Raw genomic sequence first — 15,357 nt, forward strand, 5'->3', positions numbered from 1 at the left:
TCGTCATACGTGACGGTTCTGTTCAGTCACGTGACTGTCCCGCTTGTGACGGCGATCCGAAAGTTCCGCCACTGCGCTTTTATGGTATGGAAACGAGCGGTGGCGGCAGCTGTGAATCGTGCCAAGGCGCTGGATCTTGTGATCTTGGGATTCGTGAGGTTGTGGCGCCCCACTTCGCTCCACTTGCAACGTACCGCATGATACAGATTGCCCGCGCCAGCAAATATATCGCATAATAAAAACTCCTGTAGAGCTGCGCTCAAATTCCGAATTAGGGTGTATCGTTATCGTCAGTGAAGTTTTTCATCAATGTTCGCATCCACTTTTTATTCAATGAGGCTACTGAAGTACCCGCGCATAACCTCCGCAATACAGCCCATGTTGCAGTGGGACACTAGCATGTGGTCAGTTATTGACGCGGATCCCAAGGTGTCGTTTTTCAAGACGTAAGTGACAAACATAGCTCCGGCATTATGAATGCCAGTTACATTCATATCAGGTTACTGTAGCTGAAACCCGAGTATTCCGAGGTCAGAAGACCCGGAAGGAGTGCGTATTGTGAACAAAACTTCGTGCAGAGGTTTGGGGCCGATGTCGTTACTTATTTGAAATTCAGCATTGGTTCTTGTACATGTGAATAAAAAAGTAATCATATTGCCAAAACTAACAAGCTCGTAAGCATTAAAAAAATTTGATGATTGTTGTGGAAAAAATTCTTCGTCCGCGACAGGACTCGAACCTGCAATCTTCTGATCCGGAATCAGACGCCTTATCCATTAGGCCACGCGGACGACATGCTTAGGTTGCTCTGATGTATTGTTTTATAATGTTTCCTCGTCCTTGTCTTCCCTTGTTATTGAGGGAGTTTATGATTCATTCGCGAATTCGTAGATACATTCGGCGACGCATAGCACTGTAGAAACTATAAATAATTGCGATCATAGGCGTGCGCAGGGTTCCCCATCAGGGGGGGCGAAGGTTCATCGCAGCGCCCCCCCCCCCCATTGTAAGTCAATGTACGAGGCAGATTTTGCGCCCCCCCCCCCTTAGGTGACTGGGCGGGGGGGTCAGAGTATGGGGAGATTTTGCGCCCCCCTCTTAGGTATTAGGGGGGGCGGCCGCCCCTCCTGCCCCCCGTGCGCACGCCTATGATTGCGATGGTATGAAGTCTGTCGAAGCACTTGTATCGATAGTTCTGCTGCTGAGCACGAGGCTGCATTTCGATTCCCTACTGCTGTTGGCAAGTTTCGATAGGGACGAAATGCAAGCACGCTCGTGTACTTGCGGATAGGTACACCAGGAACGTAGGCAGGGGGGGGGGCACCCCCCCCCCGATATTCGTCCAGCCTTCTATATTCCCGGGCAACATTTTTTTCTTCTTGCCATAGAAAGACTTTCTTTCGAACATTAAGCCTTGCCCCCCCCCCCCCCCCCCCACCAAAAAAAAAAAATCCTGGCTACGTGCCTGAGGTCCACAATATGGTGTGGCGAAAGGAAACTGGATTCGTCTCTACGGCCTGACTGCCACATCTTCGACTTTTTTGGGAGAATGTGCCTACTAGGACGCTTAACGCGTCCATGAATTAAAGCAAAATTGTCTGAAGGCTTCGGCGGGAAATATTGGTTATCAGCGTTAGAGTACTAACTGCGCCCTTTACGAATGGAGCAGCGATGCGTACCTGGCAACTACTGAAAACTGAAATTCACAAAAACCACGTGGGCGCGTCGTCGAAAAATAGGAAGGGTCAAGAAGGAATAGCTTAGGTGTTTTTTATAGCGAAGCTGTATATGGCTAGGCGAAACGAAAATCCGTCTGTCCGATGTTGAAAGAAGCTTCTCCATTGGCTGCTCCGTCAGTGACGTCGTTCTCTACGTCGTACACCAGAGAGTGCGCCATTGGCGGCGCCGTCCGTGACGTCGTTCTCTCCGTCATACACAAGCACGCGCGCCATGGCGGGCAGATAGATGCTTGGAGGAATGGCGGGCGGATGCTTGGAAAGCGGATGCGGGCAGAGTAGCGTCAACGGGCAATGGCGCGAAGGCGTTCGCCGGGCCCGACGCCCGCTTTCGGCGGGAGTTGTAATAAACGAGGATCCGTGGTCATAGACGTCTTTACTGCGCAAGGGCTAGCTCCGAATCCCCCCTTCCTTTTCGTCTTTCGCGCTTCCCCTCATAAGCCCATGCCCCCCTACTTTATTTTCAACATCTTCCATGGTGGAGGGGAAGAAAGTTACATAAGTCATTTTGTTGCTTCCAACATGTACAACTTTTGTACCGGGCGGTTCACCACGTCGCTCGTTGCCAAACGCACTGAGCAGGCTCTGGCTATCCCGTCTCGTCCAGAGACGGCACCACAGTGCTGGTGCCAATCATAGCAGCTTGTGAATGCAGGGCACGTGTTTTGAGCTGGCATCTAAAAATCGGACAATGCCCAGCGGCTTTAAATTTACTCTCAGGATGGTTACCACCTACGGCTGGACACTGAAAGAGAATAAGCAAGATTCTGAGGCCCAAAAGCTGGAACCAGGCTAGGCATTTCAAAGAGCGCCTAAAGCAGGCATGCCTGGCCAAGCCACACGGACAATTGAACGTGAAAGCCTTCCGGGAATGGTGCAAACAATTCACAATTCTGACTGAATCGCTGTGGATCTTCACGCGTCGACATCTACCGAAGAAACAGAAGAAAAGGATTCCTCAATGGCAACTTCAGATACTAGGGGATGTCGTGGTGGATGAACGTCAGCAAGAGGTCTAAAATTAGGACCAAAATTCTGTGTGCAGCCTCAACTGGACACTGTTGACGAGCTAACGCTTGCAAGGGACATCGCTAGACATGCAGAAGAAAAGGAAAGGACCGATGTGTGACAGATTGTGTTAACGTGGTGACAAAATCCCCTTTCTGGGTAAGCGCCACAAGTAAGAGGTCATCATCATCATCATCATCAAAATCTTCAGTGTTGCTAAGACTGGACCGAACGTCGGTAGGACGGCCAATATTGTATGACCACAACCTGCGAGTTGTACAAGCTGACAAACAAGGTATGTTGGTTGTTTTGCCGAATGACATGTATAATGAGAAAGCTTCATTGGCGATAGGGAAGAGCTTCAGTCGGTCCGAGGTTAACTTTGACCGCGTTAAGAAAAGAGCGGTGGAACTGTTGAAACAATGCAATAAAGAAAGCTTGCGTCTCAAGTTAAGAACGTAAAAGGAATGAAGCTAAAAGTTTTTTTCACGGCAAAAACGCATAAAGAGGGTATACCTTTCGGCTAATAGTTTCGGAGAAAGGATCTTGGCAATCATCGTAGCGGGATATTTACAGAAAATGTTAAACTCGTTGATCATACAGGATCCTTACCTGTGGTCAACTCGGAAGGACTTGTGGAATTTCTGGCGAAAGAAAGTGTAATGGAGCCTGGGGTTTTAGTATTGACGTCCAAGATTTACATTATTCGTTGCCACATGGTCCGCTCATGAACTGCGTCTATGATTGTATAACCAAAGATAATGACGAAGTAGCTTTTCGGAACACTTGCGGAATGACGGTAGAATCCTTTTTAGAACTTCTAGAATATTATCTTAATAACACTCACGTCGGTTTTTGTGGAGACAGGTACATTCAAACCAACGGTATCTGCATAGAGTCAAAGGTTCCTCCCGTCTTAAGTAACATTTTCTAGGCAGCGTTGACAGGGGAGTAAGAAAAAAATTTGGATGGTGCAGTCAGCAAAGCGTTCCGATTTGCCGATGATTATTTAATTTTGGCTTCGAATGTAGAAGAAGACGTTTTCAGAAAGAGAATTGTAGACATGTTTACTTCTAAGGGGGAAGGGCTGGTGGTCACTTCGGAAATTCCGGTTGAAAATAAGCTGCAGTTCCTGGACGTCAACTTAAATTTCCAGCCAAACCACATTTGTTGGTCTTATTCGCCTCGTGCCGAGAAACCACTTTTAAACTATATACTTCTGGTCATTCAAAAATTGTGAAGAATGTTATTGCGGTGTCTTGCCTCAGGTCTGCCCTAATGAAATCTTGTTTCCACTCTGTGAACTGTGCTTTTGCTTCGCAAGTTGAACGCTTAAAGAAGGCTGGATACCCCCCTCTGTGTTGCAGGCCTCGTGCGGGAGGCTTCTGAAACATGATAAGCAGCCAACTGGCGAAATTAGCAGGCACAATGTTAGTTTTTCAAAAGTGTCTACGATCCCTTATGTTCATGGCCTGTCTCATAGGTTAAAAAAGGTGGCTGGGAATTATGGTGTTAAAGTAATATTTTCGACAAAAAACAAAATTAGCAGTGTGCGCTCTAGAGTGAATCGAAAATATGATAGCCTAAAAATGGTGAAGTGTGCACCATATAGCACAAGAACAAGTTTGTTGACTGCGCGAATAAGGTCGTATACAGATTACATATGACGTGTTGGCATGTTTATGTGGTCCAAACTGGCAGATGTTTGAACACAAGATTAAGGGAACACATGAATAGCCTAAAAGGACGTCCCTACACACAGCTAGCATTGCACTGCAACAAATGTGAGTGCAACCCTAGCATAGATAATACCGTCACTTTGTTTACTCATCAGAACAAGACATAATGGAGAAATTGCTGAAGCTTTTTTCATTTCACAACACAAGGACGATTGCATTAGTCATCCTTCAATAGCCCTATCAGACAAAGAGATACACCTGCTTTCTGCTTTTTGTGAACGTCTTTTTATGTTGTTTTAGCTATGTGCGCTAAGGCATTAGCAGATGTGATTTGCGCAGCTCCGTATGGATTAAAAGTCTGAGTTGTTTCGATAATAAAATCAGTTGTTAGAAAGCGCTTGTCCTGTGTGTGTCTATGCTTGGTCCCCGTGTCATTTTGCGCTTCTTAAAGATGAACCGTTTCCAACTAGGCCAAACAGCCGTTTTGCTGCGCTTGCTTCGTGGCTGTGAGTGGTACGTCGTCAGCGCGGCGAAATCCGCCTCTTACATTTTCAGTGCTGCCTTCTGCCGTGTTGGTATAGGTTTGGTAGGGGCCGGGACAACCGGTATTGCCAGAAGCAAGCCTCCGAGATGAGGAGACGTTTCGAGACTTTTCCGCTAGGGGATAGCGCATGCGCAGAGGTGTCGTGCAAAAGGCGGATTGAATACGAGACATCGTAGCCACGTGATGATGTAACCTTCAGTTTCGTGTGCGTGTGCATAGTCTGTGCGATTAAGTACATCAGTCGTGCCGCTCGCTGGCGTTGCGCCGTGAGCACTGCTCCTCGGCAAGAGCAAACTCGGTGGGCGGACTCGATCTTCGCCGCGGGCGTCTGTCAATCAAATTGATTGACGTGCGAACTCAGGCACAACTTGTTGATTCTGAAAAGGCCCCAGTTCAACTCGCGACTGTCATAGTGCCGGTGTGCTTGTCAAGTGTTTCATGCGGTGGACGCTGTCAGCAGCTTCTTTGCATATAAAATAATTTGGTCAGCTTGCACTACTTGTGCAAGGCTGGGGCCATCGGAGGAGCTCGTGGTCACCTAGCTTCTTCCAGCTTATTACGTGGCTCGTCTACTCAGTATGCTGGTCTGCTTCGGAGTAATGACTGTGTCAGTTCGGTCTCAATATTGGTGCTATTGATTAGCTGATCCTTAATTAACATGGCAGTGAATAGTTATGTCTTAATTGGCAATGTGTTAATTACCACGGCGTTAATTACAGATTTTATTACCAAGGTCCTAGTTAGCACGAATTTACTTAAGATATTGCTAATTAGAGTGATCCTAATTACCGCGTACTTGGTGAGTAAGTTCCCAATTAGCTTGGTATGAATTAGCGTGCTCATAATTAGTGTCATGTTAATTAGCATGTCTCTAATTAGCTCGGTTTTATCTAACATGATATTGAATAGTGCTGTCTTGAAGGGTGAATGTTTTAATTGCCACGACATTAATTACACAGGTTTAATTCGCAAGGTCTGAATAGTACAGAAGTAATTAGCATAATCCTAATTAGCACTATACTAAACACGATCTCGGTGAGTAAGGCCTTGATTATCTTCGTTTTAATTACACGCTCCCAATTAGCGTCGTATCAATTAGCATGATCTTAGTTTGTTCTTAGCTTTACACGGCTTCATTAGCATGGTCTTAGTAAGACGTGGCTTAATTAGCTCGGCCTTAGCATGATTTGGCTTAATCAGCCTCGTCATAGTATGTCCTGACTTAGCTATAGGTGTACCGCCCAGCCAATTAGCTAATCAGCTTGGCGGACCTGCTCGGGGAGCGAGCAGACGATTAATAAGAGGACGAAGAGGGCGCGCGCCGGCCGAGCAACGCGTTAGAATGAACAGGCCGACAATTGTGATTATACACGTGGCCTCGGCGATTAGCTCTAGCCAAGGAGGTTAAAAAAAAAATCTGGAGTGGAAGCTCTCGCAACGCCTCGCCAAGCGAAAGTGAAGCCAGCTTTTGCCCACCGAAGAGCTCGGAAACATGCTCTTTTCTGGTGGTGCCTACTTAGAGATCAAATGGCTTTGATCTGTTAGTGTAAATAGTACGTTAATTATAAATTAAAAGATTGTTGCTGCCGACAAAAGTAACCCGTCGAGAGGAGTATTGGCGATTGATCTCCAATGGAATTTACTGTGACTTTGAGGCTTATTTTCGAAAACTAGTAACACAAAGACACACTTGGAGCAGTATCTGACCAGTAAAGTTGCCCATATTAACTTGTCTGGCGTGCGGCGAAACGCTCGCTTTCCTTCGCGAAACGCCGATGGTATATCGTGCCCCTACTAAGATGGCGGGCGCAGCCGCCCTCTTTTGCGGGCGCGGCTTCACTCTTGCGCAATAATCGCCACTCCAGCCTTCTTTTTAACCTCCTTGGCTCTCGGTCGGTCGGAACTAATCTCAGAGGCCACGGTGCTGATACTTGTGTTTAAATGATACTTAGTGCAGACATTAAACTCTTGAAAATGGATTCAAACGGCCCGCGCACACATAAAAATATAGTTAGTAGAACTTTCTGTCAATTTTCTTACATGGGTGCACTTCTGCACTCAGTGGAACGACAAACAAATGAAAGAAGGTGCCTGTAGTTTGAAGACACCACCCAACCTTCTCGACCACCTTGACGTGACGCCGCGTTCCAACGGAGTGCGCGTTGAGGATGGATTTCACCTTCTCGTACTGTTAGCTCGTGCAAAAAGGGGTGTCGCCAGAGCTCGGAAAGATCCCGAGTTTAGCCAAACTCGTGCCATCCTGCATAGCACCCCAAGATTCATCACCGATTCATGTTGGTGCTGGCTTGTTCGACGGAAATGGACGAGGGTGTTTTTCGATCTTTCTATACACTATAGTTAGCCCACTGGAGGGAAGGATAAATTTGTGTGGCTATATCTAGTGGCTTGTGTCAAAAGTTGACAGGCACTGCAAAAAGACAAGGACTGGAACACATAACAGGCGCCTCGTCCTTTTGCATGCGTTCCCGTTCTCGACGTCGTCAGCTGCTCTTTTGAAATTTATTAGATTGGACTGCGGCGCTGGGCCATTCGGGCTAATTATTATAAAGGTAACAGCTTCCACTGTCAATTACAGGAAACTTCTACTGTCGCAGGAAAGATTATCTTTATTACGCGATTCTTGGCCAATCCCCCAAGGTGGGTGTGAGCCAGGGCTGGGCAAATATACTTTGAAATTGTATCGCGATACGATACAAGATACTCAGGCAAAAAGTATTTGAGATACAAACAGATACAATACCATACCACACGCTGATTGTATCCGATACGATACATTCGAATTGTATCTTAAGATACTTCGATACATTCGCAAATTAGTTTATATACCTATATAATGTAGCACTAAACGCCTATGCACAAGAATGATCGCTTGAAAATTGATTAAATGCTACCAATTTGTTTCATTTGAACGAAATGTCTGTTAGTATCTCAAAGCTTTGTATTTCTTCATACTAGTAGTGCGCTTCCGGTGGACTACTACTAGTTTGTACTACTAGTTTGTACTACTAGTTTGTATTTCTTGCTCAAGGCTTATTAGTTTCATTCCGAAACAACTTATTGGCGTTGCTTTAGCTGCATAACATGAAAGTTCTGTATACATTTCGCTGACAGCGGTTTTTGCTCGTCGCTTTTGTAACTGGTGGCAGTTGCTGCTCTGCTTGCTTACGAGCTCGCGGGTTGCCATCTAATCACAAGAACTTCAATAAGGAGCCTCCGCACAATGGTGCAAATAGCGCTGGGGAGTTCTACCTGTCAGTAAATGTATTACGGTTTTCGCAATATCGGATCACCAGGCAAGTGTACAGCACTAAGAAAGCTGGCAGTGACATTCTTTGCTACGCATCATGTTTACGTAGAGGACATAAAACTGCAGTGACTTTTACATTCTACTTACTGCTGGGGTAAAGCGTTCGTTAGCCCGCGTACTCAGTATTGCGCAATTTTTAACAATTTTTCGTCTACGAGAGAACATCTGCCTGCCAGAATTGTCTCAGACGTAATGTATAGTTGCAAAAAGCGCCGCAGCACCCACCGCTATTCCCACTATATTGCCACTTATAGCTCCAGTTACTGGTGATTAGTAACACTGAAAGCATTTAGGAAGCCTAAAAAGGAGAACAAAATATCTGAGTAAAAGGAAAGCGGTTCCGTATCAAACACAGTGAATAAGTATAGAAACCGATACAGCAGCACCCCCAAGGGCTAATAATAATGTTGGGGTTATAACGTCTCAAAACAACGATATGATCATGAGAGACGCCGTAGTGGAGGGCTCCGGAAATTCGACAACCTGGGGTCTAAACCTAAATATAAGCACACGGGCCTCCAGCGTTTGGCCTCCATCGAAATGCGGCCGCCGCGGCCTTCGGGTCAGCAGTTAAGCACCATAACACATAGACCAACGCGGCGAGTAACCACTAATAGCTGTGGCAATTAGCATTTGAAGGTAAGACACAGAAACCTCGTGCCTATGGAAAGTAGCACAAAACCACTCCTTGGAGGGTCAGGAGAAAAACGGATGTTTTTGTAGAACGATGTTTCTCCATTCCTTTGCCAACCTCTGTAAGTCGCCTAATAATTACGTTATTATAATGCAAACACAATTTCGCTATTTACTGTAGTAAGCAGAATTTTCGTCACTGTATACTCCAGGCACGCAAGATTTATATTTGTCCTCAACATCGCTTGGGCATAACAGTAAACTCAAGTGGAATATATGTACGCAAACAGTTAAAAGTAAGAATAAAGCAGAGAGCTTACCTTGGCAGGACGTTAAAGACATATTGCAGAAAGCAGACGGGAAAAAACAATACAGACACATATGTAATCTATGGGATGGAAAAGAAGAACAGCTTCGAAAGAGCTTGTGCTAACAATCAAATTATGATTTTAATAACTACTTAAATAAAAGAAAAAAGAGGTACGCCAAGATAACTTCTGTTAGCTGAATGTCTGTTGTTTGATGCAGCATCGGTACCGGTGGTCCTATTGGCCGCGAGATCGAGCGGAGTCGCCGCCTGGCGGCTACTGGCTGAAGCGCGCCTAGTGTGGATTGCTCCATGCGTCGTCTGCTAGCCGCGTTGTGTTTGCATGTGCGCGTACGTCATGCAGATCCTCAAAAGGCGGTTTGTTCCGTTGCGTTAGTGCAACTTTAACCGCTCGTACGTATGCCTAACACGATGTAAAGAAGCATTTGGCCTTGATCGGCTGTATATGCGCTGTAATAAGATCAGAGAGTGCACTTGTCGAGAGTGCTGTGTGTGGTCGTCGTACCCTACGCGTTCACGAGAGTCTTATCACTGTAGGTGCCGCTCTGTGGTTCAAGCGCATTGCAAGGTGCACTAATTGGCGTTTGCCCTAAAGATCATAGGAGAAGTATAAATCACATTTGAATATAGCCTTTTAACGGCGCCGTGGCTAACAAAAAGGCTTGCATTGTACTTGAGCGTTGTGGTTAGATGTTGTGTATACGTTACGCGACGAGCTTTTAGTGGGTACGGTCCTGCAGGACCGTACCCAACTAGAGAGAAATACTTCTGTTCACTAGAGAGAAATACTTCTGTTAAGTCACGTCTGACACTTCGGTACTTAAATTGTCCCCTAAAAGAACAGAAAAATGAAATGACAGAGAAATCGCAAAACTGAGTTGCCTTGCGCAATGTAACTTGTGGCGAAATTTATACAGAACACCGTGTACTTAGATTAAGGTGAGCTTTAAAGAGCGACTGATTGATTGATTGAAATACTTTAATGAGGTTCCTGCGGGACGCGCCCTAGCGCGCAGTGGGCGACTCCCACGTCGGGACCGTTCAGGCCAAGCCTGTCGGGCCGCTTCGCGGGCCTGCTGGACGGCCCAAAAAGAGCCGTGATGGTCAAAATTAGTCCAAAACGGCGTAGTTTACATTTATGTCGTAGTAATTTCGCGCGAAGCCACATCTTTCTTTCTTTACATTATCTTGAGCGTTGTGTTGCGTTTGTTAGATTGACAGAGGGGCAGCGCAGCGGACATTATTCGTATGAAAAAGCGTACTTTGGTCCGTGAAATAACCGGACCTTTGTTCCATTGCTGTCATGCAAGTAACGAATCGAAGAAAATTTCCGTGCTGTACAGTTACCTTTGTGTACTGTTACTGGAATAAAAACAAGCTGTGCGCGTGTGTTAAACGTCTCCGTAGCGCTAAAGCGCTGTCAGCCACGTCGCTTTCCTCAGTAAACCTATAAACTGTCCTACATTTCATGGAGAACTGAATAAGAAATGCGAATGAATATTTGAGCACGCAGTGCACAAAGTGCTATTTCAACTCATCGCGCAGGGATACGGGCTTTCTTTTTGTTGAGGGGCATCCAAATGAACAAGAACACTGGGAAATCGCCGGCAGAGTTTTCGTTGCATATTATGACATTTGTTGGCACTTAACGGCCTTTAACTTTCACAGTGATGCATTCCTTCTCTCGTTTGTCCTCTGAGCGTATAGTGTGGCGCGCAAGCGGAGCTCATCCGCAGTCGAAGCGGTACTCATGTAATGTGAGTGCCCGCAGCATCGAGCGGCCGCTGCTGCGGGTTTGTCAAGCGGCTGATCCCAAGACAAAGCTTGCTTAACCATGACACCGGGCTGCGCATTGTTGGTGTAGAGCTGCTGATTGTGATTATGTCCGTACAAGCATTTATAGCAACTTTATACGAGTTTCAGCCCATAACGAACGACGCGGCCGCTAGGCTGGCTATGTTCACATTGACGCACTTAACTTGTTAGCAACCAAAATAATGCAACGTTTTTTTCTGCACAATCGTAGAGGACGTCCTTGACTTCAATCAGAGGGATTTTTAAAAAAATTAAAAATGGCCTTTTTGAGAAAATCATTTTCAAAGTTCGGCGTTTTTGGTAAATTACTTACGTTTCAGCCCAATATCAAGTAAAACCGAGCGCGATAAAACCACGCGAATTATTTTAAAAGAGAGCGAAAGTATCAAAGTTAATATGTACCGATTTTGATTATCCTCACTTTAACTTGCTTGCAGCAATAATTCCTGAAATAGAGGTATTTTGTGCGATTTGCCAAGTTTGTGATTTTTTTCTTCAAATTGCTTCGACAAGCAAGGAAAATAATACTCATAAGATTGTATTTCACTTGTTCTTTAAGGGGAATACATATTGTGACGAAGAAGTGCACCGATTTTTTTCTAGGTGCGCTCAAAATTCAGAAATCGCGAAATTGGCGGAAAAGCGTTTTTTGTGGCCAAAATTTATATTTTTTTTTCAGGCGAACAAATTTTGTTTCGCAAAACTAACTGTGAAACCATTGTTCTGGGTTGTAATGCCTAGACCTACAGTAAATTTCATCACAATCGGGAATCGTGACCGGGACCTCGTGTTCGATCTTATCTGGACACACCCTACACAAGACTATGCTGTGCTTTATCCTCTCCGCTCCTCCATTTCCACCTCCTCACCCTCACATCACTCCTCCTCACCTTCACTTCCTTTTCCCATCCCCTTGCTGTACTATACTATACTATGTCTATGCTATGATTCGCACTCTCCATTTCCCTCCTCCTTACCCTCACATAACTAATCCTTGTCGTTGCTTCCCTTTCCCACCCCCTTGCTGTGCAATGCTATACATTGATATATGCTGCGCTTTACCCTCTGCCCTCCTACTTTCACTCCTCCTGAGCCTCACTTCTCTGTCCAACCCCTTGCCATACTATACTATGCATGGCTTGACAATGTCCCCCTCCTCCATTTCCTCCTACTCACACTCAAAACCACTCCTCCTCACCCTCACTTTCGTTTCCCACCAGCAACGCATTCATATGGTTCCCATAAATGCTCGGTAGTGGGGCTTACCCAATTCCTGTGGCGCATACCCACCCGAGCTTTCTTTCTACGATCCACGCGTACAAACGAAAAGCTTAACTGCTCTCCTGTAAAAGCTTCCCTTTGAAACAATTACGCACTTCAGGATATTTCTTGGAGTACAGACTGATATTCACGTGCACTCCTTCATGGCGCATTTCGGTGGAGAACGAAGCCACCTATAGTTACCAGCACATTGTATGACTGACCGGCAAAAGTGGTTGTTTAAATTGGTTTCGTGGTCACTGTGGATATTTTGCCCTCCATTAAACGGAAACCGCACGATAAATATACGTCTCACTCAGCTAGATTTCACTTAGAAGCGTATTGTCCCGCCAACAATATTACATGAAAAATGGTTGAAGCGGCAAAGAAACTGTTTTAGAGCTGCCACGAAGTCTATATTACAGCGACAGCTGTTATGAGATTACAACATCAGCCGATTTTGGTGGCGTAGTTGTCCGCCTCCGCCGGTGTCCGTAACGGCTATAGAGCGAAATGAGAAAAAAAAATATCCAGGATAGGATTTGAACCCGGGCACTCTGCGTGACAGTCGAGTCACGCAGAGTGCCCGTCTAGTCGCGGAAGTTTGGGCAAGTTATTGCCTCTCCGCTGCAACGCATGTAGTTCGCGGAAAAATTGGGGAGTGTGGTGATCCTCAGGCGATATCACTGGTGTATCCGAGCGAATGCAAGAAACATATGCCTAGTTGCAACTTGCTGCTGCTGAAGCAATGCATGGTACGCGATAAACATTCGCAGCGCCTGCCGCTTCGCTCTATATGCTTCAAAAGGGTACACAACCAAGCGCTTTTACTGCATCGAATGACGACTGGCGAGAGTGACGCTGAGGTAAGTGCGAATAACACGAGAGACCTTCTTTTGGAAGAAACAAACATGATAACAAAATCCGTATGACAGCTGCTGGTGCAGCGGTGCCTCGCCTCGCATTTTTTATTGGTGCTTAATTGTTACGTCATAGAAAAGAGCGGCCGCGATTGGACGCGCATTTTACGCACGGACGGTGGTACATTTTACTTTTTATTCTTAGGTTGTCACCAACTATAGTGGTGTTTAGCTACAGAAGCATGTTTACAAAATGTGCAGTATTGCTCGAGTGTTTTTTTTTCTTATCTCCTCTTGTTATTATTCTTTGATCACAGATCGATTTATTTTTTGGGGAGAAGCCGGTAAACACAGTAGTAGACAACATATCAAATTTAATCGAAGTAACTCAATTCAACCAGACACTTTTTTTCCTACCCCCCGCTGTTGTCTAGTGGTTGTGGTGCGCGACTGCAGACCCAAAGGTCGCGGGAGGGAATCGCGGCCGCATCGGCAGCATTTCGGTGGAGGCGAAATGCGAAAGGCTCGGCTACTTAGATTTAGGTGCACGGTAAAGAATACCAAATGGTCAAAAATTTCCGGAGCCCTCAACTACAGGGTCCCTCATAATCATATCGTGGTTTTGGGACGTAAAACCACAATAATTATTACAACACTTGGTTTTTTTTAGATCGTTTTGTCGGGGATTGGACTTCTTTCCCTGCTGCCAGATATAGTATACTCATGAGTATCGTGATAAACGACGGCTGCGCCTCTTATCAATGACCAGTTTTATCACATTATATACGCCGTGACGCTATATACATATTTATACGCCGTGCAAACACTCCGTAATGAGAGAATCATGTTATGATGCGCACGGCGCTTCTGCGCAGGATCTTCGTGGGCTGTGTACCAGGTTGACAACCACTGACCAATCCGTACGCCTCCTGGGTGCGCCAGGGTTGCCCACCGTTCCCTAGCGCGCTCCAGCTGGACCACATCAGGGCGAACGAGGTACGTGCTCCTACACCAACAAGGCGATTTGTATGCGCAGCGCCAGATCACGAGAAAATCAGGCATCGGCTATTGCGCAGTGCATGGATATCGCGATACGAGCGGCCACTGCTATCGAGAGCAGTCGGCGCTACGCACCCCCTGTGGCAATAGTGAACGCTGATTGCTCGTGCAGTATACAGTGTACTCGTAGCGCCAAAAGGAAAAGCTCGCTACAAAGTGCACCATCACGCGCGCCAACTGGCTGACGCTGGCCAAGAAACCACCGTCGGCCTACCGAGCCGGCGAGTCGCGGTCGCAGCTGATTTCGTTCGCTCAAACCACGGCTGAGAGCAGCAAGTTCGCTGCCACGCGAATTTGTATTTCGCGGGCTTTCTTTGCAGCTTGGAAAAAATGGTATACGTGAGACTTTCTTCATCGCAAATAATGCAATTGGGGTTTCTGAAGACGCTCTCAAAGTTTGCAAGCAGAATTTCTCGCCTAAAGTCAATATTTAGCAATTTATTTAAATAATGCTAATTAACAAATTAATTAATTACAAAAAATACCTGTAGTGCGCAAGGTGGCTGTCAGTAATTTGCAACTGATTTCACTCACCTGCCTCTAATACTGTATTTTTTAACTCTTGGCTAAAGATCTGGGACGCCCGGTATATGCAACACGCTATTCGACAGCCTGCATGCACACCGATACATCAGTGGTATATGGAATGGCACTGTAAGCCATAATATTAGACCTGTAAAAGTGGGCGGAAAAACATGGTACATGGGAAGAACTATGCATAATGGGTTCACACCAGACAAATAGTTAGAAGATAATATGTCTGTATACTCACTCAGTATACATATATTTCAATAGCTCAGACTGAGAGCTTTAATGGATAGCATTTCTAAGGGTGCTGAGAACAATGTTATAGACAGGGAAAGGCCATGGGATATTCAGAGCACGAGTGCCTATATAGACGATTTCGTGGAGCTGTTGAAGCACATATAACAATCGAGTACAGAATTTTGCACGGGAAGGCTGCAAATGGACAAAACATCACAAGCAGGAAACCTGAGCTGGTCAAAAAGGACAAAACATCAGTGAACTGAGGAGTCAAGCAATGCCCTCTGTCTTCCTTTTTCTGAAGGACAGTGCGTTGGGCTGGGTGGTCGAACATCGTTTTAA

The 15,357-nt window shown here is 45.8% G+C and overlaps 1 protein-coding gene and 1 non-coding gene across 3 annotated transcripts in view; one reads left to right on the forward strand and one right to left on the reverse strand.

The window, feature by feature from the left end:
* The window catches only part of LOC119382959 (alpha-L-iduronidase), a 138,061-nt gene that overhangs the window by 50,811 nt on the left and 71,893 nt on the right, over positions 1 to 15,357 (forward strand). The window lies entirely within an intron of this gene.
* Positions 719 to 791, reverse strand: Trnar-ccg (transfer RNA arginine (anticodon CCG)). Its single transcript has one exon. It is a non-coding gene; the product is annotated as a tRNA-Arg (tRNA).

This window comes from Rhipicephalus sanguineus, chromosome 1, assembly GCF_013339695.2.
Source record: "Rhipicephalus sanguineus isolate Rsan-2018 chromosome 1, BIME_Rsan_1.4, whole genome shotgun sequence".
Lineage (NCBI taxonomy): Eukaryota > Metazoa > Arthropoda > Arachnida > Ixodida > Ixodidae > Rhipicephalus > Rhipicephalus sanguineus.